The 27,746-nt window shown below is 41.2% G+C and overlaps 1 protein-coding gene across 2 annotated transcripts in view; it reads left to right on the top strand.

The window, feature by feature from the left end:
* Positions 1 to 227: 227 nt before the first annotated feature.
* Positions 228 to 27,746, top strand: part of ANKRD6 (ankyrin repeat domain 6) — a 215,981-nt gene continuing 188,462 nt past the window's right edge. For both annotated transcript variants that reach the window (XM_060114600.1, XM_060114598.1), the window contains exon 1: positions 228 to 386. The gene's annotated coding sequence lies outside the window, so the exon portion shown is untranslated. The remainder of the gene's footprint in view (positions 387 to 27,746) is intronic.

Here is a 27,746-nt window from a genome sequence, read left to right as displayed (position 1 = left end):
ATGGCTCTCAGGAGGCCCCGGAAGCGGCAGCGGCCCAGCAGGGAGCTGGCTGCAGGCCAAGGCCAGCCCGAGGGCCCTGGGGGCCCCACCTCCCCTCGGGCCGCTGCCGTGCCCTAACTGGCCGCTGCGGGGCGCTGCGGCACCAGCCTCGGAGCGCGGGCGGGGCGGGGCGGGGCGGGGCGCCGAGCGGGCGGCGGGCGCGGCAGCTCGGCCACAGGTAACCTGCGGGAGCGGGGATCGCAGACCGGCGAGCGGCGGCAGGAGGCGGCGGCGCTGGGCGGCGCCGAGGCCCAGGGGCCGCCGGAGCCAGCGGGAGCCCGTGCCCATCGTCTCCTCTCGCCCCCAACGCTGTCGCCGGCATCGGTCCCAGCGGCGCAGAGAGAAAGGTACCGTGTGCCCTCGCCGGCTCCCTTCGAGACCCCTCTTCATCCCAGGACCGGCGTCCCCTACTCTCGGGGGGCCTCTCATCCCGGGAGGACCGTGTCGCGGGTGGGAGCGCCCCCAGGTCGCTGTCTGTTTGGGGAGGAGTCCCAGACGGAGCACGCTGCCCCCTTTTCTGCGGCCTCTGGGGAAGCCGGCGTTGGAGGGGGGGTTCTTCCTGGGGCACCTCCCTTGTCTCTTTCCTTCAGTTTCTTCCCTAGAATATAGAACTTTGGTGGGAGGAGGCAGAGAACTTTCTCATCTTTGCTTGTCCCCCTCCTCTTTCTCCAGTGAGCTCAAAGAGTTTGTAGAAAGCGGGGGGCGGGGCGGGGGTCCCCGACCGGACGCGGAGGCCGCCCGTGTTCGGGCGTAAGGGACGGTCCCGTCTGGTGGCCAGCGTCCCCCGCCGTCCCTGGGCCTGCGGGCCGGCCTCCGAGTGACCGGGCTCGGCTCGGACGCGACAGCAGCCTGACCCCTTCCCTCACCCCTTCGAGGACCACAAAGGGCTGCAGGCGCCGGACCGTGGGGCTGCCCTACTCCGGGGAGGTCCGCTCTGGCTGGACTTAACCTCTGTAAAGAGCTAGCAAGTGGCATCTCTCTGGGCTCAAGGGAGCGAGCACATTGTTTGGTTTGAGTTTAGACATCAGCTCCCGGACACTTGTCTTGGAAATTTCAGTGTGGTGCTTCCGGTAGATTTGAGGGGCGGGAGGGGAAGTGGAGTCTTATTTGTGACCCTAGAGGAGCGTCCGTTTCCTAGAGCGGATCAAGAATGTTTTCCCGTGGCTTACCTGGTGGCGCAGTGGTTAAGAATCCACCTGCCAATGTAGGGAACATGGGTTCGAGCCTTGCTCCAGGAAGATCCCACATGTCGCGGAGCAACTAAGCCCGTGTGCCACAACTACTGAGCCTGCGCTCTAGAGCCCGCGAGCCACAACTACCGAAGCCCGCGTGCTCCGCAACAAGAGAAGCCACCGCGGTGAGAAGTCTAGAGCAGCCCCTGCTCGCTACAACTAGAGAAAGCCCGCGCGCAGCAACGAAGACACAACACAGAACAAAAAGAAAAAAAAAAGAATGTTTTCCCTAAAGCATGGTGAGATGGTTTAAGTGGCGGTTGAGAGACCCACTTTGGGGTCATGAGATTGAGTCTTGATGCCACCTGTTAGGTGTGTGACATTGGAAAACCCACTTCTTTAAACCTCAGTTTTTAGAATTGTAAACTGGATGTATTATACATAACCTGGGGGTATGGTTGTAGAAAGTAAGTGAAATGATGCAAGTGAAAAGCTTGGCATAGCGCTCTTGAAGTTTGGGCATCCTTTTTGTGAGTCTGTTGGATGATGATATTCATTCACGTTGAGCTAATAATGTCTGTTAGGCCAATGGAAGTGGGCACTTGGGCAGTGAACACAAACACCCCTGGTCCACGGTGGTCCCACAGTGTACTGATGGTCTCTGATGGAGTTTCCCATCCTTAAAATAGCAATAGCAACCTGTTGTTCTCCTGCTGTAGTAGGTGCTGGACTATACATATTTATCTTTCATCATTCCTAGCAGGTGCTTAGTATCTGGTAAATGAAGAATTTTTTTTTTGATTAGGGATATAAATTAAAATTGGAAGAGTTTTCTGCCCTCTAGGTCCTAAATGAGATGGGGAGAGTGGAGGAAGGGTGAAAAGGTGTAAGAGCCCAGAAAACAACTGGTTGCATGTTGTTGGGAGGTATCAACCAAGGGTGATAACACAGTGCTAATTTGTTGACTCCTTGTTCGGTGGTGGCACCAAAAATTAACCTTAGCGTCCCCCTCAAACTCATCAGCCTCTCCAGAGCCCCTCCAGATAAGCATATAATCCAAGTAAAAGCAGACGACTTGTGATCCAACTCTGCTTAGAGACGAAGTACTCTTTCAACTCCCAAGGCCCTTGCATATTGGAATTCTGGTGCTTCCCCTGTGGACTATATCATACATTCAGAAAGTATCAAACGGAGAGGTACAAATTAAAGAATAAGAACACAAGGCACACCCAAGTACCCATCACCCAGCTGAAGAACCAGTGCATCCTCAGCACCTTGCAGGCCCGAGCACTCCTCCCTGTGGCATTCCACTTCTCTCTCTCTCCCCAAGGAACTGATAGTCTGGATTTTGTGTTTATTTTCCCCTTGCTTTTCACCTTAATATCTTACGTGAAAAACTCTGTGGGAGGGAAGTTTCCAAACAAGCCTTTCCACAATAACCTGGAGCATTCCTGTAGAACATAAAAGCAGGATATGAGAGTAAGATGCAAACCACAGAAAGCTGAAAGTATCCAAGTGCTGGGACGGGTAGGCTGGCTGTCAGGGTCTGCCCCCAGTTTCCTTTGGCACAGGTTCTGCGGGTGTGTTCTGTGTGTGTCGGGGAGGGCCAGTCTCTTCCAACACAGCTTGGAGGCTATAATTTTGAAAGCTTTGCTTGAGTCTCTAAGAATTGGAAAAACAGTAATTTGTGTGCATGTGTTTTAGAAGTGTTAAAAAAATATCAGTTTTCAGGGGACATTGTATTGGGATTTGAAGGATTAAGCCAGCTGAGAGTGACCTTTAAAAACGGTTTTAACCTAAATTCTTCTTTTTCTGGTTATAATGTTTGTGTTAGGGACCTTAAGTTATTCCTTTGGGCTGAATCACAGGTCTCCTCCGTGAATCTTACACATTCTGACATTTCTTGGTTAAGGCAAAGATTCCTAAACTTGGTTCATGGCCCCCTTAGTATCTAAGTAATTATTTCAGTGTCCCTAGATTTAGGTAGTTAGTAATAGTTAGGTTGAAATAACGTAATAAGTATTTATATCCTAACAACATACAAGCTGTTTGAAAAAAAAAGAATGCACATAAACTGAGAGAAAAAAATTTATATCATTCTTAAATAACCACAGCTACAAAGAGGATGTGTGTGTGTGTGTGTGTGTGCTGCACACACAAACTTTGGGATCAGATTGGATCCCAATCTCATTTCCTGTCCCACGTTAATTTTTCTGCAGCACTTGCTTTTTATCACAGCAACCACTGAAAGCCCAAGCTTTGCAGAGATATGATGTCATTGATAGGAATGTAATGGGATCTGATGTTGAAGCTGTGGACTCCTCCAGTCTGTAGGTTCAGTGTCCAGCACATTGAGTACACTGTGTTTCCCTTGAAATTTTCAAAAATCCTACATTTCCTCTGTGCATTTTCTACAGCTCCCGAGTGCCTTGGCGCACAGTTGGGGAATTGTTGGTCTAAGGTAAAACCCCCTTCCCAAGAGAGATCAGTTACTGAGGAAGGTGTCTGCCTGAAGTAGCCCCAGGTTAAGCTTCTGGGTGCAGTGGGCTACATCTCGGTTTTCTCCTCTGTGTAAAATGGAGTGGCTAGAGCCTTCCTCATAAGGGTCATTCAGAGGATTAAACTAGATAACGTATGTAAAATCATCTATTAAAGCCCTGGAATATAATGGAGTCTCAAGAAATGGTAGCTGTTTTAATGATTGTTAAATAGTACTAAATGAATGTCCAGTAACAGGTGTGTGTCATTGCCCCTATTTAAGAATAGCCAGTTCTTGAAATCTCAACCTTAGCAAATAAACTATGAGGTAATTAGTTCACATTATAGGATGATTTATCATTTTCAAACAGAAAACTCTGGTGTACCATTGTGACACTTTTTGATTTTTCAGACCATCCTTGGAATACTCATTTTCATTGGCCACCATGTGCCCTGGTTTGGGGAGGAGGTCATAACTGATTGGATTGAGCCTGAACTTTGTCATAAGACAAAGTCTTGGGAAGTTTGGACGTAGGTTACAGGCCAAGAAATGTTTCAAGTAGGATTTAATTTCCACATATACTTTTGGCACAGAGAGCAGATAATCTTTTCAGATGAAACAGTTTTTATTAAATTGTAGAGCATCCCATGATAATTCCTATCAATAAGTGGTACTTGTTAATCCTCCAAGGAAAGGCTGACTTGGATAGCGATGTCGCAGATGGCTGTCACGGTGCCTTTTAGGTAACATAGACCTTTCCTCCCTTGTTCTATTCCTTGCCCAGATCCCAAGCGTAAGCTAGGACCTGGTGATATTTTAACAATTTGTGAGAATACACTCAATAGTGATGTTTCCCTAGCATAGTTGTAGATTCTTATTGTTGCTTTCTTCAGTCATTTATCATTGGGAAGCCTATACAGCACCATAGGTGATGCTTCCAAATTGACATAAAAATTTTTTTCTGTTTGTTTTGGTTTATAATGTTGAGGGTTTTTTCTCCCTCTATAAAATTTGGATATATGTTTGTGTGTGAGAAAGTATTTGATTCTTCTGAACTGATAATTCCATTTTTTCCATTTCACACCCATCTATAAATTATCAGCATTATTTTTACTTAACATATTGCTCCTTTCTTAAAAAATAAGAATTTCATATCTTGCCTTGGGTTAAGCTGATTATATTTAACATTCAACATCTTTTTTTTAAAGTATAGCTGACTTAACAATATTATATTAGTTTCAGGTATACAACATGGTAATTCAATATTTTTATAGATAATGCTCAATGCTTTATGGTTTTAGGGTATAAAGTAGAAAACTGCATTGTAGATAATAAAATGTGGATTAGAATGAATTGCTCTCTATTTTTGTCTGCAACTCTTAATTAAAAGAAAACTGACAGAAAGTTTGAGCATCCATTTAACTATTAGAATCTGATATTAGGCACAAAGTGCTTTGCAAAATGCTTGACTCTTTTTCTTAAAGGCTATAATCCATTTATAGTTATTATAAAATATTGACTATATTTCCTATGTTGTACAATATATTCTTGTAGCTTATTTTATACCTAATAGCTTGTATCTCTTAGTCCCCTACCGCTATACTGCCCCTCCTCCCTCCCTCTTCCCACTGGTAACCATTAGTTTGTTCTCTGTATCTGTGAGTCTCCTTTTTTTTTGTTGTATTCACTAGTTTGTTGTATTTTTTAGATTCCACATATAAGTGATACCATACAGTATTTGTCTTTCTCTGTCTGACTTATTTCACTTAGCATAATGCCCTCCAAGTCCATCCATGTTGCTGTAAATGGCAAAATTTCATTCTTTTTTATGGCTGAATAATATTCCTATGTGTTTGTGTATATATATACCACATCTTCTTTATCCATTCATTTGTTTTTATTAATACATTTATTTATTTATTTTGGACTGCGTTGGGTCTTTGTTGCTGTGCACAGGCTTTCTCTAGTTGTGGCGAGCAGGGGCTACTCTTCATTGAGGTGCACGGGCTTCTCATTTCAGCGGCTTCTCTTGTTGCAGAGCATGGGCTCTAGGCACGCCGGCTTCAGTACTTGTGGCACGCAGGCTTCGGTAGTTGTGGCACGCGGGGTCTAGAGCACAGGCTTAGTAGTTGTGGCACACGGGTTTAGTTGCTCTGTGGCATGTGGGATCTTCCCGGACCAGGGCTCGAACCCGTGTCCCCTGCATTGGCAGGCGGGTTCTCAACCACTGCACCACCAGGGAAATCCTATCCATTCATCTGTTGATGGACACTTAGGTTGCTTCCATATCTTGGCAATTGTAAATAATGCTGCTATAAACATGGGGGTGCATGTATCTTTTCGAGTTAGTGTTTTTGTTTTTTTCAGATATTTACCCAGGAGTGGAATTGCTGGGTCATGTGGTAGTTCTATTTTTAGCTTTTTGAGAAACCTCCATACTGTTTTCCATAGTGGCTACACCAGTTTTCATTCCCACCAACAGTGGAAGAGGGTTCCCTTTTCTCCACACCCTCTCCAGCATTTGTTATTTGTGTTCTTTTTTTTTTTTTTTTTGGTGGTACACGGGCCCCTCACTGTTGTGGCCTCTCCCGTTGCGGAGCACAGGCTCCGGATGCGCAGGCTCAGCGGCCATGGCTCACGGGCCCAGCCGCTCCGTGGCATGTGGGATCTTCCTGGACCAGGGCACTAACCCGTGTCCCGTGCATCGGCAGGGGGACTCTCAACCACTGCACCACCAGGGAAACCCTGTGTTCTTTTTGATGATCGTCATGCTGACAGGTGTGAGGTGATATCTCATTGTGGTTTTGATTTGCATTTCCCCGATGATTAGCAATATTGGCATCTTTTCGTGTGTCTGTTGACCATCTGGGAACTGCTTGACTCTTAATATCTTCATGTAAAACTAGGAAAGGGTATGTAAGGAGGAAAAGGTTTAATTTAAATTTGGGAGTTTATTGGTAGCTGAATGGACTTAATTTCATGTACATCACTGATTTGTCTTCAGTTCCAGAATGGAGATTATGGGAAATATTTCTGTCCATGATAGTGAAAAACATTCTTTAAAAAAAGGTGAATTTGGGACTTCCCTGGTGGCGCAGTGGTTAAGAATCCGCCTGGCAATGCAGGAGACATGGGTTCGAGCCCTGGGCCGGGAAGATTCCACATGCTGCGGAGCAACTAAACCCGTGCGCCACGATTACTGAGCCTGCGCTCTAGAGCCCGAGTCACAACTATTGAGCCTGCGTGCCACAACTACTGAATCCCGCGCGCCTAGAGCCTGTGCTCCGCAACAAGAGGAGCCACCACAGTGAGAAGCCCTCGCACCGCAACGAAGAGCAGCCCCTGCTCGCCGCAACTAGAGAAAGCCTGCATGCAGCAACAAAGACCCAACACAGCCATAAATTAAATAAATAAATAAATTTATTAAAAAAATAAAAATAAAAAAAGGTGAATTTAATGGAGATAGATATCAGCAGATAGTAACCAAGAATGGAGAAGTAGTTCGAAGTAAACTAGTATTAACAGCTAAACAGGAATCAGCAAGGCTTTTTTTTTTTTTTTTTTGGTTTATTTTTGTTTCTGTAAAGGACATATGCTTTGAGAAATGTTTGTAAAAGGAATAAATACAAAAGAATAAGGTCAGTTTTCCTTGCAGATATTAAGTAGATAAGAGGTGAAAACAGAACTTAGTTCTTTCAAGGTTGTGACATTTTCCACATTAGCTCTAGGAACCCTGTTCTCCATCATCTTGTCGGGTTGGATGGAGGGGCACATCCGGGGTCCTTGAGGAGGATGGAAGGACATTGGATGGACATCAGGAAACGTAGTGTAGTCCTGGCCACCAACTTGCTGTGGAGCTCTAGAAAATATCTCAGAGCCTCGGTTTTCTCGTCACTGAGGACTAGACCAAAATATTATTTTTTAAAAGGTATGGTTTTGTGAAATCATTCATATTCACAGTGTAAAAGCAACACTCTTTTTTTTCCTCACTTCGAAAGATCGGTGCCCTTGAATCAACCTGATGGTCTCTGAGCCAAAGAGAGCTAATGAGATTGTTAACCTGATGTAACCTGATGACTTCCTATTATTATGAACATCAATAGCTTACTGTGTAGAGTCCTTTCAGACTATGTATGCGTGTATTCACATTTTAGAATATAAACCCAAAGTACCACCTTATTCTAAAACCTGATTCCAAGGTCAGAAAATTTATATTCTTTTTTCAGTAAATTAGAGTTTTCAGTTTTTAAAAATGTCAGCATTTTATTCTAACTCTAGGAAAGTCCCAGGGGAATCTGATATACAAGGAAATTGCCTCTAGGTGGTGAGTTTTAGGAGTATTGGGTGTTTTTCCCCCTCTGCATCTGTACGGAAATTTTAAGGCTTCTTACAATGAACATATATTTAGTTTATAGTCAGAAAAATAAATTAGTTAAAAAGTTTAAAAAATTACACAAGAAAATTCATTATTAATCAAATGTACTCAAAAAATACTTTGTTCCCATAATGGAACTATTTAGATGTTCTAGTAACTAAAATATTTGCTTAATGAGAGGTGAAAATGTAATGACATGAGATGGACCTATTTTTTTTAAATTTTATTTATTTTTTATTTATTTATTTTTGGCTGCGTTGGGTCTTTGTTGCTGCACACGGGCTTTCTCTAGTTGCGGCGAGTGGGGACTACTCTTTGTTTCAGTGTGTGAGCTTCTCATTGCAGTGGCTTCTCTAGTCACGGAGCATGGGCTCTAGGCACGCAGGCTTCAGTAGTTGTAGCACGCGGGCTCAGTAGTTGTGACTCGCAGGCTCTAGAGCGCAGGCTCGGTAGTTCTGGCACGTGGGTTTAGTTGCTCTGCAGCATGTGGGATCTTCCCGGACCAGGGCTCGAACCCGTGTCCCCTGCACTGGCAGGCGGATTCTTAACCACTGTGCTGCCAGGGAAGCCCAAGATGAACCTATTTTATCATGGTTAGATGGTAGTGATTTGAATTTATTATTGAGGATGAAAAATAAATCATGAACAATTTGACTTGGAAATTTTCAATTCAGAGTTTTCACAAAACTAAAAGTTAGTTCTCTTTCTTTGGCAGGGATAACATGTCTCATGCCAGTTTTTTTTAAATTAATGAATTAATTAACTTATTTTTGGCTGCATTGGGTCTTCGTTGTGGTGTGTGGGCTTCTCATTGCAGTGGCTTCTCTTGTTGTGGAGCATGGGCTCTAGGCGCATGGGCTTCAGTAGTTGTGGCATGTGGGCTCAGTAGTTGTGGCTCGCAGGCTCTAGAACGCAGGCTCAGTAGTTGTGGCACACTGGCTTAGTTGTTCTGCAGAATGTGGGATATTCCCAGACCAGGGCTCGAACCCGTGTCCCCTGCATTGGCAGGTGGATTCTTTACCACTGCACCACCAGGGAAGTCCCTAGTGCCAGTTTTTTTTTTTTTTTTTTTTTTTTTTTTTTTTGCTGTACGCGGGCCTCTCACTGCTGTGGCCTCTCCCGTTGCGGAGCACAGGCTCCGGACACACAGGCCCCGCGGCCATGGCTCGCGGGCCCAGCCGCTCCGCGGCATGTGGGATCCTCTGGGATCGGGGCACGAACCCGTGTCCCCTGCATCGGCAGGCGGACTCCCAACCACTGCGCCACCAGGGAGGCCCCCTAGTGCCAGTTTTTAAACTTACTTTCTAGCTAGAAAATACCAAGTGAACTGTAAGTCTCAGCTGAAATTCTGAATTTGACCCAATTTAGGTAGAATGTTGAGATGCACTATATACTGTTTTATATTAGGCCATATGTAGTATAAAATATTGAAGTACCAAAGAGCAGACTTCTTGAGTAGGTATATATAGATGCATTTGAGTATCCTAGCTGTGCCCCAGGCATCTTACTGGGTTAGATGCCTGGCTCTGGCACCTATTGGTTGTAACTTTTTTTTTTTTTTTTTTTTTTTCTTTTTGCGGTACGCGGGCCTCTCACGGTTGTGGCCTCTCCCGTTGCAGAGCACAGGCTCCGGATGCGCAGGCTCAGCGGCCATGGCTCACGGGCCCAGCCGCTCCGCGGCATGTGGGATCCTCCCGGACCGGGGCACGAACCCATGTCCCCTGCATCGGCAGGTGGACTCCCAACCACTGCACCACCAGGGAAGCCCTGGTTGTAACATTTTTGACGGTTTACTTAACCTCATTATGCCTCGGTTTCCTAGTCTGTAAAATGGGGATTTGAAACAGTTTTGTACTCTGACTATGGTGGTAGTTACATGAATCTATGAATGTGATAAAATTCATAGAACTACACACACACAGACATACACACACACACAAACACTGTGAGCCCATGGAAAAAGTGAAATCCAAATAAGTTCTGTAAGTTTACTTAATAATATTATACCAGTGCCAGTTTCCTGGTTTTGATAATTGTACTATGGTTATGTAAGATATTACCATTGGGAGATAAGGTACACAGGAACTCTCTGCATTATTTTTTTATTGTGATAAAATATACACAACATAAAATTTACCGTTTCAATAATTTTTTAAGTATGCAGTTCAGTGGCATTAATCATATTCACATTGCTGTGTAACCATCACCACTGTCAGTCTCCAGAGCTTTTTCATCATCCTAAACTGAAACTCTGTACCCGTTAAACGATAACTCCCCAATCCCATCTCCCCCAGGCCCCTGGTAGCCACTATTCTACTTTCTTTCTCTGTCAGTTTGATTCTAGATGCCTCCTATAAGTGGAATCATACAATATTTGTTCTTTTGTGACTGGCTTATTTTACTTACTCTTAATACCTTTGAGGTTCATGGACTATTTTTGCAACTTCTATGTGTGACTAATGTTGTTTCAAAATAAAGTTTAAAAAAGTGAAAAAAAAAATCCCATTGATGGGGCCCCACTGCTGGACTGTACCAAGGCCTAGAGGTTAAGAGCAGTGCAGGATGGCCAGAAAGGCCAAGGAGTGACATTACCTCTCTTTCCTCTTCCTCCTTATGCCCAGTCATAGGAGAAGAGATGCAAGAAAGAGCTGTGTTCTCTCTTGTATAGGGAAGAGCCTGCATTATTTATTAGTAGGTTCCTATATCAACCTGAGGAGCAGCTATTAAATCTCCTACTAAAATAGGGATTCTTTTTGTTGTTGTTTTGATGTTTCTGAAAACATGCTTGATTTTTAAAAAGAATTTTTATTGGAGTATAGTTGATTTACAATGTTGTGTTAGTTTCAGGTGTACAGCAAGGTGAATCAGTTATACATATACACATATCCACTCTTTTTTAGATTCTATTCCCATATAGGCCATTACAGAGTACTGAGTAGAGTTGCCTGTGCTATATAGTAGGTCCTTATTAGTTATCTATTTTATATATAGTAGTGTGTATATGTCAATCCCAATTTCCCAATCTATCCCTCCCCCCCTTACCCCCTGGTAACTTAAGTTTGTTTTCTTTTTTCTTTTTAAAGGCATTATATTATTTATTTATTTAATATTTATTTATTTATTTGACTGTACTGGGTCTTAGTTGCGGCACACGAACTCTTAGTTGTGGCATGTGGGATCTAGTTCCCTGACCAGGGATCGAACCCAGGCCCCCCTGCACTGGGAGCCTGGAGTCTTAGCCACTGGACCACCAGGAAAGTCCGCATAAGTTTGCTTTCTACATCTGTAACTCTATTTTTATTTTGTAGGTAAGTTCATTTGTACTCCTTTTTTAGATTCCACATATAATCATATAAATATGATATTGTCTTTCTCTGTCTGACTTACTTTGAAATAGGGATTCTTAACCTGAGGTTCATTGATGGGCTACAGATGCTCTAAGAGCACCCAGAATTTAGGTGTAGGTATTTAAGTGAATGCTCATTTGTATATATGAGAGGGAAGACATTCCATAGCTTTTGTTATATTCTCACATGGTTCCCTAACCCAAAAATGGTTAGTAAGCAATGCAAGAAAATGTTGTTTACAGAGCTCTACCCACCGCATAACAGGCTCTTTCACTTGGGTGTCTTAGCCCCTTTCAGTTTTCTGGTATATGTTTCCCCTTACCAGCCTCCAGAGGCTTTCTTTCTGTTTAAACCTGAGAGAAGCCGGAACAATTCTTTTCCCTCAGAGCCTCCTGCCATTCTCTCCTATATCCTACAAATTCCAGGATCATTCCTCAAGGGCCAGAGGAGCCCCATAGCAAACTATCTTGGAGTCCCTAGTGGGCAGATGTGGAATTAGAGTGTGTGCAGGACTCAGCCTCACAACTGCCATTTCTGTCCCTAACCTCTTTAGGCTCCAGAAAAATAGGAAGAAAATAATACTTGAGGTACAGCTCTGGAAAACTCATGAAGTGGTCCTGAATGACTCAAGTTCAGTAGATTCTGCCTTGGGGAATGCAAATTTAATTTTCAGATTGTCTTCTGGTTTACACTTTATGTTTTGAATGTATTATAAATATATCATGTAATACATTCTACCTTGTGGAGTATCCAGTGATTTAGGTGAGCTATTGCAATGATGTATTGTTATAAAAGATGTTAGTATCAGAATTTATTTATAAATAGAACTCTCTAGTCATTCAGACTGGTTTTTAACCCATATGAATGGATTGCATAAATGGGAAAAACTGTAACTTTCAAGTTTTTCTTATACATGTGATTCTTCAATATTTGCATTCATCTTAGAAACCCTTCAACAAGTTATGACTTGACTCATTTATCCAACTCAAAATATATTCTGTTAGGGTAGGCTAACTGCTGTAACAAACATCTCCAAATCTCAGTAGCTTAATCCAGTAAAAGTTTATTTCCAGCTCACCTGAAGTCCAAATAGGTTATTCCTGGTTGAGCAGCTCTCCTGGTTAGCTCTTCTGCAAGTGACTCGAGATAAAGGCTCCTTCCAACCTGTTATACCATCATTTTCAACATGTGGTTTCTCATGTGAAAACATCACTTCTGCTCACATTCTATTGGCCAGAAGCAGCTCAGAGCCCCACCTCAATTTATGGAGACTGGGAAATATAGCGCCTGGCCAGACAGCTGCTTCTGACCAATAATCATTTACTTTATTTATTTATTTAGTTTTTTATTTTTTGGCTGCACATGCAGATTCCGGGATCTTAGTTCCTCGATCACGGATTGAACCCAGGGCCACTGAGTCCTAGTCACTGGACCACCAGGGAATTCCCAGTAATTATTCACTTTAGAAGGGGAACAGGACTCTTTGGTGGATAAGTAGCCATCTTTTATATTAATATGCTAGTCTTTTAACTGGTCAGTTCAGTGTAACTGCCTTCATATTATTTATTTCTCACTTTCCAAACAGCAAGTGTTATGTCTTTGTAGTGTAAAGTGTGGATGAGACCTTCATACGGGAAACAATTTTGTCATAATTGTTGAGCAAATAAAAATGGGATTAAGCCATCTAGTTTTATACATTTATTAGGGAATGAAGTATATTTTATTTATTCAGAGTCACCCAGCCCCCTAGAGAATTGTACATTTGAGAAAGATGGAACATTAGCAAAGAGGAAGATTAGCAAAGAACAAGAATATGCATATCTTATTGGGTTCATGAATGTTCTCATAGTAATTTAAAACTACTTCCAGCTGCTGGCAATAGGCAGGTATGAACATTTTTTTCTTCTTCTTCTTCAAAAAAAAGAAAAACAGTCTTCACCGTGGGATGTATTACACAATCATAAATGTATGTGTCACTTTTATTTGCTCTTTAAAGATCTTAATTTTTTTTTAATTTATTTATTTTTGGCTGCGTTGGGTCTTCGTTGCTGTGCGCGGACTTTCTCTAGTTGTGGTGAGCGAAATCTACTCTTCGTTGTGGTGCCGGCTTCTCGTTGCGGTGGCTTCTCTTGTTGCAGAGCACGGGCTCTAGGTGCGCGGGCTCAGTAGCTGTGGCTCACAGGCTCTAGGGCACAGGCTCAGTAGTTGTGGCGCACGGGCTTAGTTGCTCCATGGCATGCAGGATCCTCCCGGACCAGGGCTCGAACCCGTGTCCCCTGCATTGGCAGGCAGATTCTTAACCATGGCACCACCAGGGAAGCCCTACTTATTTGCTCTTAAGGGAAATTAATGTTGTACGATTTGGATCTGTTTATCTTATTTGCTTGAAGCCATTTTGTGCCTAGGAGGGTGCCATTTGGCTATATTCAGCATCCGACAGCTAGAAATGGAGAATATCGAGTGTGAAGGATCCCGGTACTTAGCTGGAGTCATGGAGAAAGTGGTCCAGAACTTTAGTAGTTACACTAACTATACAGGCATATCTTGTTTTATTGCTCTTCGCTTTACTGTGCTTTGCTTTAGTGTGCTTCACAGATACTGTGTTTTTTACAAATTGAAGATTTGTGGTCATCCTGTATTGAGCAGGTCCATCGGCACCATTTTTCCAATGGCATTTGCTCACTTTGTGTCTCTGTGTCACGTTTTGGTAATTCTTGCAATATTTCAACCTTTTTCATTATTAGTATATTTGTTATGAGGATCTGTGTTCAGTGATCTTTGATGTTACTATTGCAAAAAAATTATGACTCACTGAAAGCTCAGACAATGGTAAGCCTATTTTGGCAATAAAATATTTTAAAATTAAGTATGTACATTTTTAAGACATAATGCTATTACATACTAAATAGACTACAGTGTAGTGTAAATATAACTTTTATATGCACTGGGAAACCAAGACACTCGTGTGACTTGCTTTATTGCAGTATTCACTTTATTGCAGTGGTCTGGAACCAAATCCACAATGTCTTCGAGGTCAGCCTGTAGTAGTGTTTCCTTTACCCATTACTAGTTGAGACTGGGCTGTTCTACCTAAGGAAGAGGTCCCAATAATGAATATTTACCATCTTTTAAGTCCTAGTTTTTTTCTTTTAAAGTTACATTTTATGGTGCCCATGTTGGAATTAAAGATGCACTAGACCAAAGGTCAGCAAATTATAGCCATGGGCCAAGTCTAGCCCACTGCCTGTTTTGTACAGTTTTGTTAGAACACAGCCATACTCATTGATTTACATACCTCCTGTGGTTGCTTTCACACTATACTGGCAGAGTTGGGTAACTGTCACAGAGACCGTACGGCCCACAACACCTAATGTACTTACTTAGTATCCCTTTATGGAAAGTTTGCTAACCCTTTCACTAGACCCTTAAACCCTTAAAATTAGTGTAACTTGGTTTGAGGTCACTCTGCTCCTGCTTAGGATTTACTTAATCTCTGGCCCACACTTCGCCGTCATAGTGAGGATAATAAAACCTACCTATCGAGGTAGTTAAAGTAGACTTTAAGTGACCTTGGGCAAGTTGCTCAGTTGACCTTCTAGTCGCTATCTGCCAGTCTGTCTTCCAGTAGGCTTCCTTAGACCAATCCATTTCCAATTTACCATGTATAAGAATCATCTGGGAACTCTATTCAAATTCAAAGATGCCCACCCTCATTCCTTAGGTCCTGATTCATCAGGCCTGGGAAGATGCACGTGTAACAGGCACCCCAGATTCTGATGCAGGTGGCCTGGACTTCAAGTAACTCAGACCCTTGTGGCAACTTGTCTTTGGGTCCCTAGAAATAGTTTCTCTGACAGCTCCAGATATGCTTCTTGACTCAGCCGGAATTGAAGCCTTGCCTACTATATAGGAGAGCTTGGAACCAAAGGGGGACTGCCCAGCGGCGTTCATCATCAGCATTCTGAACATGTGCAGAGAGACCTGGCAGTGGGCTTATCGTATAAATCAAATCATTGACTGCCTGACTGCACCTATACAGCCATCTGCTGCTTTGCTTTCAAATAGAAATAATGAAAGGGAAGTTCGCACTGGGGCTTCAGAGAAAGTGATTCATTTACGTTGCAGCTCTGTATGCCTCCTGATGCTAAGAGGGAACAAATTAAAGCTAGAATTAGCAGTATAGCCCTGGGCTAGCTGTCTCTTTTTAAAAATCAAGATAAAAGTTAATAGCAGAAGAAGTTACCATGAGAGGAAGAACCTAAGTCCAGGTGCTTTATAGGTGCTTTAAGAACGGATGCTGATTTAATGGTTTATAATTTCCTTAATCTCCAGAATGTATTACCCTAGGTTATGTGATACTTAATGAACGGTTTGCTCACTGAAGCCTTTGTTTTCCTCCATTTGCTATTCAAAAACTGAGTAAAGAGCTGCAAAGCCACTAATGAATAATGGCAAAATCCCCTGGCACCTGTTGGGTTTTAATACAATATGGAAAAAAGTGAGACACCCCCCCCCCCGGCAAAAAAAAAGTCCGAAAACAAAAACCAGGAAAATAAAAACTTGAAGGAAGAATCAAAGAACCTCACGCTTTCAGTACTTACTACGAGTGGAGCTGTGTTGCTGTTCAAAAGCAGTGTTAAAATTGAGGATCATGTGCCTTTAAACATTTCCGTCTTTGCTGCCCTGCTGAAATAAACCTGGGTGTTTGATTGGATGTAAGCCAGGGTATTTTGTACTCTGAAATGTAAAGTAAACACTTTATCATCCAATGAAGGACTTAACAGCTAATTAGATACCTTCCTGTTGGGAGATGTCTTGGGAAACTGATTTCAAAAGCATATGCTAATAAGGATTTAAAGAATCCTATGTAAGATTATCAAAGGATTCCTTTCAATAATGAGTTCCCTTAGACCCAGGATATTTAATATATGATTAGAATTACTAATCATTCAAAGTATACCCTCTAAGGGAGCCCAGCATTGCCGGGAAGTTAGGAATACCATCAGGGAACATGTTCTCAAGAGGCTGCTAAATAAACAACCATCTTCTATTTTTATTAAAATGATAGCTTTAGATCATTCCTTTTCTTCCCTGCAAAATATGCAACAGGTCTAATTTATCTCTAGACACCAGAATTTCTTTCCTTCCTATTACTAAACCCTTGAGAAAAGGCCATTTTGAAAAAAATAAGGCTTCTGTCTTTAAAAACAGATTATTTTGATATACCAAAAACTAATTGTCTTGATGCTCAGTGCATTTCTGTCCTTTTAAATCCTAAGTTCACAAATTTATATTCTTCCCTTGGTATTTAAAGACTCAAAACCACTAACACTGTGCTTATAATTGACTGTGTTCAAAGTGACCATGTTTTTGTGTCTAAAAGTAGAACATGAAATATCGTACCAGATTTTGCCCCAGGACTTCCGTGCTGTTTCTTATTATGTCCTTCTCTCCCCAGCCTTTGGAATTCCCTTAATGTCAGAGACATTAACTTTGAGGGTAAGAGAGTAAATCTTAAGAGACGTAGTATTTGCTTTGAATTTACCAGCCAACTAAATAGGATGGATGTTAATGTCTCAGGTGTACAAGGCGTACTTCTTGTTAGTGTTAATAAAAGCTGTGTATATAGTGGAGAGAAAACATATTCCCCAAATCAGTAAATAGACAGAAGCTATGATGGACTTTTTTCTTTTTTCTTTTTGGCCGTGTCACATAGCATGCGGGATCTTTAGTTCCCCAACCAGGAAAAGAACCCGTGGCCCCTGCAGTGGAATCGCGGAGTCTTAACCACTGGACCGCCAGGGAAGTTCTGGATTTTGTATGAAAAAAGCAATGTCAGAGGCTATTAGGGTATTTAAGTGAAGGGAAAAATTCTATGTTATAGTACTAAATCTAAAAGGAAAAATCAAAAAAAATGGATACCTCTATGGGTACAACTGAATCACTTTGCTGTAACTGTAACTGTAAAATCACCTGTACCTAACACAGCATTGTTAATCAACTATACTCCAATATAAAATAAAAATTGTTTTAATTTTTAAAAATTAAAAATAATAAAAAAAAGTAAAAGGAAAGACCAAGTATTGATTGTAACCTAACCAGGTACCATAAATCCCCAGCACTCAGCCCCACAGAATAAATGGCATTCATTAAGTTTGAGAGTATTGCTGCCCTAGGATCAGGGAGGCCAAACTGTGTTACTCTTCTCTGCAAAGCCTAATCTCTCTACCTGAAAAATAATTGAGGAAAAAAAAATTTTAAGGTCAGTGACTCTCTCTTGGCCTCCCTACGTATTTGTCTTTTTCTTTCTTATTAGCATTAGGTAATGTATCTTAAAACCCCAGGCCTCTACATTCAAACCCTGCTGAATTACCTCTCTTGCACAATACAGATGCCCTTCAGGAGAACTCTGTTTCGTGGGAGACTGGCAGGCTTTAAAGAGAAGAGTGCGACTTGGCTGCCAGGAGGCTTGGGTTCCAATTTCATGTCTGACAGCAGCCTTTGTGCCCTCTGCCGAGTCACCTTCTTACTTCTGTGGTTCTCCTTTTCTTTTCTCTTAGAAAGGTGACCACTGGACCCATGTTTCAGATGGGTCCTCACTGACTAGTCCCCTGCCCCCATGGATTTGAGGCCCGGAAACATTTTTTAGCTTAACAAATTATTATAAGCCAAATACCCTTGTAACAGCCACGCCAGTCAGGAAATCGAACTTTGCCAGTCACCCCAGAAGCCCCTCCTTGGGTTGCATCTCAATCATAACTCCCTCTCTTCCTCCAAATTAACTACAGGCAGTCCTTGCCTTACATGGCACTGTGGTACTATAAAGAAATGCTGAAATCCTGATAGGCTATCTTAATAATCAGTGGGAGAAATTGCGATTGTTCTGAGACCTTTAAATGTTTGGCCAGAACATTAAAAACTCTTTTACTGTCTGTTATAATTGTAGAGGGAAATGAAAAAATACTAAAATTTAGTACACAGTAATTGAAAACATTAGCAACATTGAGAATTAGACTTTTATTTCTTTGTAAAATCTTATCAAGAGTTTGGTTTGCCTTTTCCCATCCTATAATTTATGATACAGAACAAGCATCTTTTCTTTTCAAAATTTATTCTATTGAAGTATACTTGATTTACAATGTCATGTTAATTTCTGCTGTACAGCAAAGTGATTCAGTTATACATATATATACATTCTTTTTCATATTCTTTTCCATTCTGGTTTATCACAGGATATTGAATATAGTTCCCTGTGCTATACAATAGGATCTTGTTGTTTATCCTTCCTATATATACTAGTCTGCATCTTCAACAAGCATCTTTTCTATGCCTTGATGAACTTGCATACTCCTGTAGAAGTTTGGATCAGTTTCCAACATTTTATCCTTTGCGTTTTCAGTGTTGTGAAGTATCTGCAGGAGTTGTTTTAATGTGGACTTTTTGCAGCGTCATTTCTTCATTCTTTTCATCTCCACACTTTCGTCATTTATGGCGATCAGTTCCCTACATTCAATTCCTCTGGCTGCACATCTAGAGGCTTCGGGTGGTAGCGCATCAACTTTCCCACAGTCAAACATTTCTTCTGTGACTCCATCCTGTTCCATTCAAATTTCACTTCCAGTGTTACCACTTTTGATTTCTTTGCTGCACTTTCTTCTTTGTTGGCTAATTACCTATTTTAATTGTTTATTTTGGTAAGCTATTATGTGGGTTTTTCACTGGGAGACAAGAAGACAACACAGATACATGGTTTGCTGTCTGTGTGAACCGAGTAACAAATGAGTGACCAATCACTGACAGACTTGGAAAGATGTGACATGATTGGTCACTGATCATGATGGTCATCTATTAATTACATAGTGATTTGTAGACTGGAGTGCTGTTAGTGAAGTTTGTACCTCATGCAGTTTCTGAACGTTAATTCACCATGGTAAGTGAGATTTGAGCTGTGTTGTTGGAGGACTGGTGTAATTTAAACTGTGGGACCTGAAATTGTGCACATTATAACCATGTAAAGTGAAGGCTGCCTGTATTATTTGCTGTAGTAATCACTTTCTTGTAAGTCTGGACACTATGGTTTAGTGTTGTTCCATAAAAAGTTTTTGTTATGTCTTCTAAGTCTTTTTTTTTTTTTTTTTTTTTTTAAATCTATGAGTTTCCCCTCTGTATTAGTTTTCCAGGGCTGCTGTAACAAAGTACCACAGACTGGGTGGCTTAAACAACAGAAATTTATTTTCTCACAGTTCTGGAGGCTGGAAAATCTCAGATCAAGGTGTTAGCAGATTTGATAAACAACAAGGTCCTACTTTATAGCACAGAGAACTATATTCAATATCCTATGATAAACCATAATGGCAAAGAATATATATATATTCTTATATATACATATAAGAATGTATACATATGTGTAACTGAGTCACTTTGCTGTACAGCAGAAATTAACACATTGTAAATCAACTATACTGCAAAAAAATTTTTTTTAACTTAAAAAAAAAAAGATGTTAGCTGATTTGGTCTCTCCTGAGGCCTCTCTCCTTGGCTTGTGGATGGCCACCTTCTTGTTGTGTCTTCACATGGTCTTTTCTCTGTGCATGTGAACTCCTGGTTTCTCTTTCCCTTCTTATAAGGACACTAGTACTGTTGGATTAGAGCCTACCTTAATGGCCTTATTTTAACTTGATTACCTCTTTAAAGGCCACGTCTCCAAATATAGTCATATGAATTTTGTAGGGACACAATTCAGCCCATCACATCTTCTATTCCTTTCTTTTCTTTACTACTTATGTATCAAAATAGCTGGGCTTCTTGACCACTGGTTATATAAAACATAAGCCATAATCACATAAACTTTTCATTCAAGAGTTAGGATCTTTCATGAAGGACAACATTGAAAATTAGGCCTGGATTATGTTGGGTAAAATTATGTTCCAGTTACTAAAGGTATATAACAAATCACCCCAAAACTTGGCAGCTTAAAACAGCAATAATTATTTATTATCTCTCAGAATCTGTCAGTCAGGAATTAGAGAGTGGCTCAGTTGAGAAGTTCTGACTCTGGTCTTTCAATAAGATTGCAGACAGATTTAACTGGGGCTACAGTCATCTGAAAGTTTGACTGGGGCAGGAGTCATCTACTTTAAGATGGCTTGCTCACTTGGTTGGCATGTTGGGGATGGCTGCTGGTGGGAGGCCTCAGTTCCTTTCTACATGGCTGCTTGACTGTCCTTATGGCATGGCAGCTGACCTGAGTGAGTAATCCAAGAGGTCAAGACAGAAGCTGCAATGCATTGTCATTTTCACCGTGTTCTGTTGGTCACAGAGATCCAGTCTTGATTCACTGTAGAAGGGGACTCCACAAAGGCATGAATATAGGAGGTATGGATTATTGGGAGCCATCTCGGGGACTGGCTGCTATAAATTGGATGGGTAAAAAGTGTCGTACTATTGGGAAACCTGTTTGTAAGTCTCTACCTTCAAATGCTGCGTATCTTATAGGCATGTCATCAAAGTTAAACATTATTAAATGCAAACTTTCTACCTCACACTTAATGAGTTAATATTTTTAAGAGTTTTCACGGTAATTTTTTATGCTCAGTCTCTATGTCTGACTAAAACCATTATATTAATCCAAATACATACACTTATCTATTAATAGATTTTTCTTTGGCTTGGTCATTCATCTGAGATACTGGTCTCTTGTTTTGTTTTGTTTTAATTGGAGTATAGTAGCTTTACAATTTTATGTTAGTTTCTACTGTACAGCAAAGTGAATCAGTTATATGTAAACATATATCCCCTCTTGTTTTAGATTTCTTTCCCATTTAGGTAACCACAGAGCATTGAGTAGAGTTCCCTGTGCTATTCAGTAAGTTCTCATTAGTTATCTGTTTAATACATAGTAGTGTATATATGTCAATCCCAATCTCCCAGTTCATCCCCCCCACCCGAGATACTGGTCTTAAATGGTGGATCCTGAACTCTAAAATGTGGGATCAACAGCTTCAGATATCACATATGCCTTTATGTGAAGTAGGAGACGTTACTGGAAATGACAGAAGAGCATTGCTATGGAGCAGGAAGAATATATGAAGGAGGGGAAGCAAGTTGAACAGGGGTGAACACGAGTAGTATAGAGGGTATATTAGTTGATGAGACAGAACAGAATTGGTGTGAGATGAAATTTCTTATGACAGGTTGTAAACTTGTGCAACAGTATTTATTATGTGCTGTCTGTAGGAAGATATATAGTTACCTAAGTGATTTAGCAGTATAAAGTATGAGGTTCATGGCTTTATGTTAAATCAACTTATGTCCGATATAAAGCTGATGCTAATAATTTAGGATTTACATTTTTTTTTTTTTTTTTTTTTTGCGGTACGCGGGCCTCTCACTGTTGTGGCCTCTCCCGTTGCGGAGCACAGGCTCCGGACGCGCAGGCTCAGCGGCCATGGCTCACGGGCCTAGCCGCTCTGCGGCATGTGGGATCTTCCCAGACCGGGGCACGAACCCATGTCCCCTGCATCGGCAGGCGGATTCTCAACCACTGCACCACCAGGGAAGCCCAGGATTTACATTTTTTATTGAAGTATAGGTAATTTACAATGTTGTATTAGTTTCAAGTATACAGCAAAGTGATTCAGTTATACACACACACACACACACACACACGCACACGCACACACATATTCTTTTTCAGATTCTTTTCCGTTATAGATTATTACAAGATAAGGTATTGAGTATAGTTCCCTGTGCTATGCAGTAGGTCCTTGTTGTTTACCTGTTTTATATATAGTAGTGTGTATGTTAATCCTAAGCTCCTAATTTCTCTCCCCCCCCCGACCCCTGCTATCCCCTTTGGTAACCATAGTTTGTTTTCTATGTCTGTGAGTCTATTTCTGTTTTGTAAATAAGTTCATTTGTGTCATTTTTTTAGATTCCATATATAAGGGACATCGTATGATATTTGTCTTTCTTTGTCTGACTTAGTTCACCTAATATGATAATCTGTAGGTCCATCCATGTTGCTACAAATGGTATTATTTCATTCTTTTTTATTGCTGAGTCATATTCCATTGTATAAATACCACATAGGATTTAAATTTTTTTAATTGCCCACATTCACTCATAACTCAGTATCATTTGTTAAATAAAGATGTTTTGGGTTCATTCATAAAGGAAAATTAGGAACATTAGTAAAATATGATGAGTTTAAGCCCCTTAATGTGTTGTAGTTTGATAGGACTTCACACAGCTGCAGAAATGAGTGTAGTATTCAATCCGAACTCTTGTGAATAGAGTATTAGAAATGATGTTATTGAATCTTTACACCCCTGGAAGTTTGTCTAATAAACTGAGTAGCTGTCACACTGAGTTTCATACAATTCATATCGTAAAAATATAGCTAAAAACTAATATATTTGTATTCTACCTCATTCCACAGGCTCATTAGAAGTGACTGGTTGCTAGTTTCAAAAATGTAGTGAACTAAGTTTGCAGAGTTTGTGTTCATTTGGGATCAGGCTGTTTTGCAGAGTCAAGGTTATTGAAATTTATTTGTGGCAGAGATGGGTGAATAATGAACAGTTCTTTCTAGACACATAATACAAGCTCCCTGTTGGCTTCTATCTGTCTGCCTTAGGAACAAAGATGTCTCTGTGCTACGGGGTAAAGACCTGGAGTGAAGTGAGTACCTGGTAAAGGCTAAGAGCACATGTAGGGCGTGGAACCACGAGGACTCATTATGATGACTAGATTGCTTATGAAAAACCAATACTTGCAAGTCCTGATTGGAGTGGGCTTCACAAGTCTGTGTTCTGTTTTTCATATGTAACATTTTGTTTTAGAGACAAAATAAGGTCTGTTGGATAAGGCAGTAAAAGATTGGGCAAGATTTGGGCAATTCCTATAACAGACTTTCTGTTTTAACTGATCTCTTGTTATTTGAGCCTTTTATTTATTTTAAGAGACATTTTAAAACACAGAAAAGTACATAGGCACTCTGTTCATTGACCACCAAGATCAGTTTTTAGTTTTCAATATCTTCGTGGTGGGAATTTAATTTCCTGCTTCACAAAATATTATTTATGCTCAGCATAAGGTCTTTCAACTTGTGGGAAACAGGACTAGTAAAGTGAAGAACAGTGATCCCTTCCAAGACTAGCTTTTATTTATAGCTGTAGCTTCTAATTTTATTTTAGTGCTTTGTAAACTCACCAAATCCTACTGCTTAACATGAGCAATAAATTGTGCCTCGTTTACTTCTAAGATGGTCTCGAGCTTTTAGTGTAACTGATTGGCTGCCTGCTTTTCCACATCTGCAAATGGTTATGTTATACACTGTCAAACCCATTCCAGAGTGGTGAGGAAGAAGAGAAAAAGAAATGGATTCTTATCCTCTTCTTAAAATGACCTTTTCTTCTCCATGTAGGGAATTTGGATAATTCTGAAACGTCAACCACTTGATGTGGTTAGTTTTTTTCATTCGTTGTCCCATTCACTATAGAGATTCATGCTCTTCACTTCTGGGAAATTTTATTCTATCATTTCTTTGGTAATTCTCCTGTCCTCTTACTCTGTTTTCTCTTTTAAAACTTCTGATATGCAGAAGACCTATTGAATTGAGCCTCTCTTTTTGCTTAACTTTTCTGTCTCTATTTCTGCCTCTTCTGTCTTTTGGTTCTATTTCCTGGGAGATTTTTAAAACTTACTTTCGTTCCTTCTATTGAATAAAAAAAAATTTTGTCAATAACATTTTTATTTCCAAGAAATCTCTTTGGTTCTCTGATCATTTTTTTCATTTTAACTTGTTCTATAATACTTTCTTTAATCTCTGAGGATACTAATTCAAGTTGTTTTTTTTTTAAGTTCTTATCTTTTTTTTTTTTGGCCACACAGCACAGCATGTGGAATCTTAGTTCCCCTACCAGGCATTGAACCCAGCCCCATCTGCAGTGGAATACTGGAGTCTTAACTGCCAGACCCCCAGGGAAGTCCCTTAAGTTCTTGTCAGTTACCAGAATTATTTTAGTTTACTCCAGGGTTATTTCTTCTTGTTTACTGTGGTCCCTCCTTTTCATTTTGGAAGCTTTCCTTGAATGTCTGGTGGTCCTTGGTTTTGTGTTCATGTTTAAGACTAAAAGGCAATTGGAGGGTCTGTGTGCAAAATTGTAGAGTATATGAAGGTCTTGTCTTAGAAGCTGTTCAAATTCTCTAGAGAGGAAACATAATATTGGGGGGAACCACCGACGAATTAATACAATATATCAATTTTACAAATTGAAAAATACAACTAAGTGACATATGGCTTGTGGTTACATACATATGTGGCAAAACCATAATAAAGGCAAAAGAAAGTAAACACAAAATTCAAATGGTGCTTACACTTTGGGGATATGATTGGAGTGGAGCATAAAGAATATCACTGTTGGGCTTCCCTGGTGGCGCAGTGGTTGAGAGTCCGCCTGCCGATGCAGGGGACATGGGTTCGTGCCCCGGTCCACGAAGATCCCACATGCCGTGGAGCGGCTGGGCCCGTGAGCCATGGCCACTGAGCCTGTGCGTCCAGAGCCTGTGCTCCGCAACGGGAGAGGCCACAACAGTGAAAGGCCCACGTACCGCAAAAAAAAAAAAAAAAAGAATATCACTGTTATTGGTTATGTTCTATTTTTTAAATTGAGAAGTGAGTTTTATTATGATCTTTATTCCTATGTATATGTAATATATTAATATAGTCTTTTATATGTGTCAAGTATTTCATAATAAAAATGAGAACATTTGAAGGAAACTCTTTGTATCCCATCTTGTGAGAGCAGATGCTTGACTGACAGTGTTCTGTGCCTGGAGTTGGGGGGCTGACTGTTCATAATCATGACCCACTCTTTCAGCTCAGTATGCAGTCTGAGAAATGACAGGGCTGAATGAATCAGCACAAACAGGGTGGTTATGCATAATTCCTTTGGATTTGTTCTTGGCACCCTGCTCCGTGACGTCCTGATGTGTATACTGGTCACGGATTCTTCCAGACACCATCCAGTCTTCCCAGTGATGTGTAAGAGATGCCTCCACCAGCCCCTGAGTACCTGCTGGTCTTAAATTTCATCCTTTGCCTTCTGCAAGGTGCCTCAGGCACTTTTGTAGCACCTTCACTGCTGTCACTTACACATCTCTGTGAGCCATTTGGGGTCAAAACTGTTCAGCTGCACATGAAATAAAGACAGAAAGAAACCTCGGAGTAAAGGAGTAGCTGGGAGACAAAGAGCAGTACTGTGCTCAGTGCTCATTGGTGAAAGCTCGTGGGCGGGGCGGGGCTGGGAGGTGTGCATCTTCCCTCCGCTCCCTCCTCAGCACCGGAGTGATTCACCTGTGTGCGCATGGGGGTGTGCATAGTTTTTAATATTGAAACGTTTGAGACAGAGAGGGTTATCATGAGTCAGTGCGTGTGGGGCACCACTAACCAAGTACAACTGTAGACCTTCAGTTTCTCCCCAGTTTGTGTTTGTGTCCACCCCAGTGCCAAGTGGTTCTAAGTCGCAAACCTCAGCAGGGTTCTGTGGGGCAAAATTGTCCCTTTCTCGAGTGTCCCCCTCTGTAAACACCAAACTGAGGCTTCTTTCCCTCCCCCTCACACAGAAGTTACCTCTTCTCCACTGGCTTTCCATCTTCCATAGCTGTTGAAATCTCTCCTTTGCTTTTGGCCACTCCGTGTTCTATTCCTTACTGTGGCTTATCTTTATTCTTTTTCTCACATGTTAGTGGGGTCTTTGCTGGGAGAGGATATAGGGGAGGTGTTTAATACGCTTTCTTTTCTTCTGCCAAGAAATGAAAAAAAATTTATTAAAAATTTGTTTTTATTTTCTTTTTTAATTGAAGTATAGTTGATTTACAATGTTATATTAGTTTTAGGTGTACAATATCGTGATTCAATAAGCTTTCTTTCTTTTATTAAAAAAAATTTATTAATTGGGCTGCACGTGTGCGAGATCTTCATTACGGCATGCAGGATCTTTTTAGTTGGAGCACGCGGGATCTTAGTTGCAACATGCGGGCTCTTAGATGTGGCACATGGGATCTAGTTCCCTGACCAGGGATCAAACCCAGGCCCCCTGCATTGGGAGTGTGGAGTCTTACACCACTGGACCACCAAGGAAGTCCCCAATAAGCTTTCTTTAATCAGAAAACAATATTAATATTATGAGGAATTTTGTCTCCCCCACCCCGTGGTTTTTTTTTTTTTTTCCTTTAGCTTCATTGAGGTATAATTGACAAATAAAATTTTAAGATTTTTTTTTTTTTTTTTTTGCGGTACGCGGGCCTCTCACTGCTGTGGCCTCTCCCGTTGCAGAGCACAGGCTCCGGACGCGCAGGCTCAGCGGCCATGGCTCACGGGCCCAGCCGCTCCACGGCATGTGGGATCTTCCCGAACCGGGGCACGAACCCGTGTCCCCTGCATCGGCAGGCGGACTCTTAACCACTGCGCCACCAGGGAAGCCCTAAGATTTTTTTTTTTTTTGGTAAGATATTTAAAGTGTGCAACATGGTGGTTTGGTATACGTAAACATTGTGAAAGGATTAACATATCCATCACCTCACATGTATCTTTTTTTGTGTGTGTGAGAACATTTAAGTTCTAGTACTCTCAGCAAATTTCAACTACATGTGTTATCAGCTGTGGTCACCATGTTGTACATTATTAGATCCTCAGACCTTATTCATCTTATAACTGAAAGGTTGTACCCTTTTACTGACCTCTCCTTGTTGCTCTCACTCTCCAGCCCCTGGCAGCCTACTCTCTTTCTATGAGTTCAGCTATTTAAATATCTATCTATTTATTTATAATTTAAAAAAAAATTAAGACTCCATATATAAGTGACATTATGCAGTATTTGTGTTTCTGTGACTCATTTCACTTAGCATAATACCCTCCAGGTTCATTAATGTTGTCACAAATGACAGGATGCCCTTCTTTTTTAAGGCTGAAATTTATTCCACTGTGTATGGGATAAAATATGATATATATATATATATATATATATATATATATATATATATATCATGTTTTCTTTAGCCATTCATCCATTAATGGACACTTAGGTTGCTTGCATACCTTGGCTATCATGAATAATGCTGCAATGAATATGGGAGTGCAAATATCTCTTGGAGATACTGATTTCGTTTCTTTCGGATATATGCCCAGAAGTGGGATTGCTGGATCATATGGTAGTTCTATTTTTGACTTTTCGAGGAACCTCCATACTGCTCTCCATAGTGACTGTCCCAATTTACATTCCCACCAACAGTGTACGGGGTCCCCTTTTCTCTACATCCTTGCCAACACT

The sequence above is a fragment of the Mesoplodon densirostris genome, chromosome 12 (genome assembly GCF_025265405.1).
Source record: "Mesoplodon densirostris isolate mMesDen1 chromosome 12, mMesDen1 primary haplotype, whole genome shotgun sequence".
In the NCBI taxonomy this organism is placed as follows: Eukaryota; Metazoa; Chordata; class Mammalia; order Artiodactyla; family Ziphiidae; genus Mesoplodon; species Mesoplodon densirostris.
The sequence above is the reverse complement of the archived record's forward strand: the minus strand, read 5'-3'. Positions and strand labels throughout refer to the sequence as shown.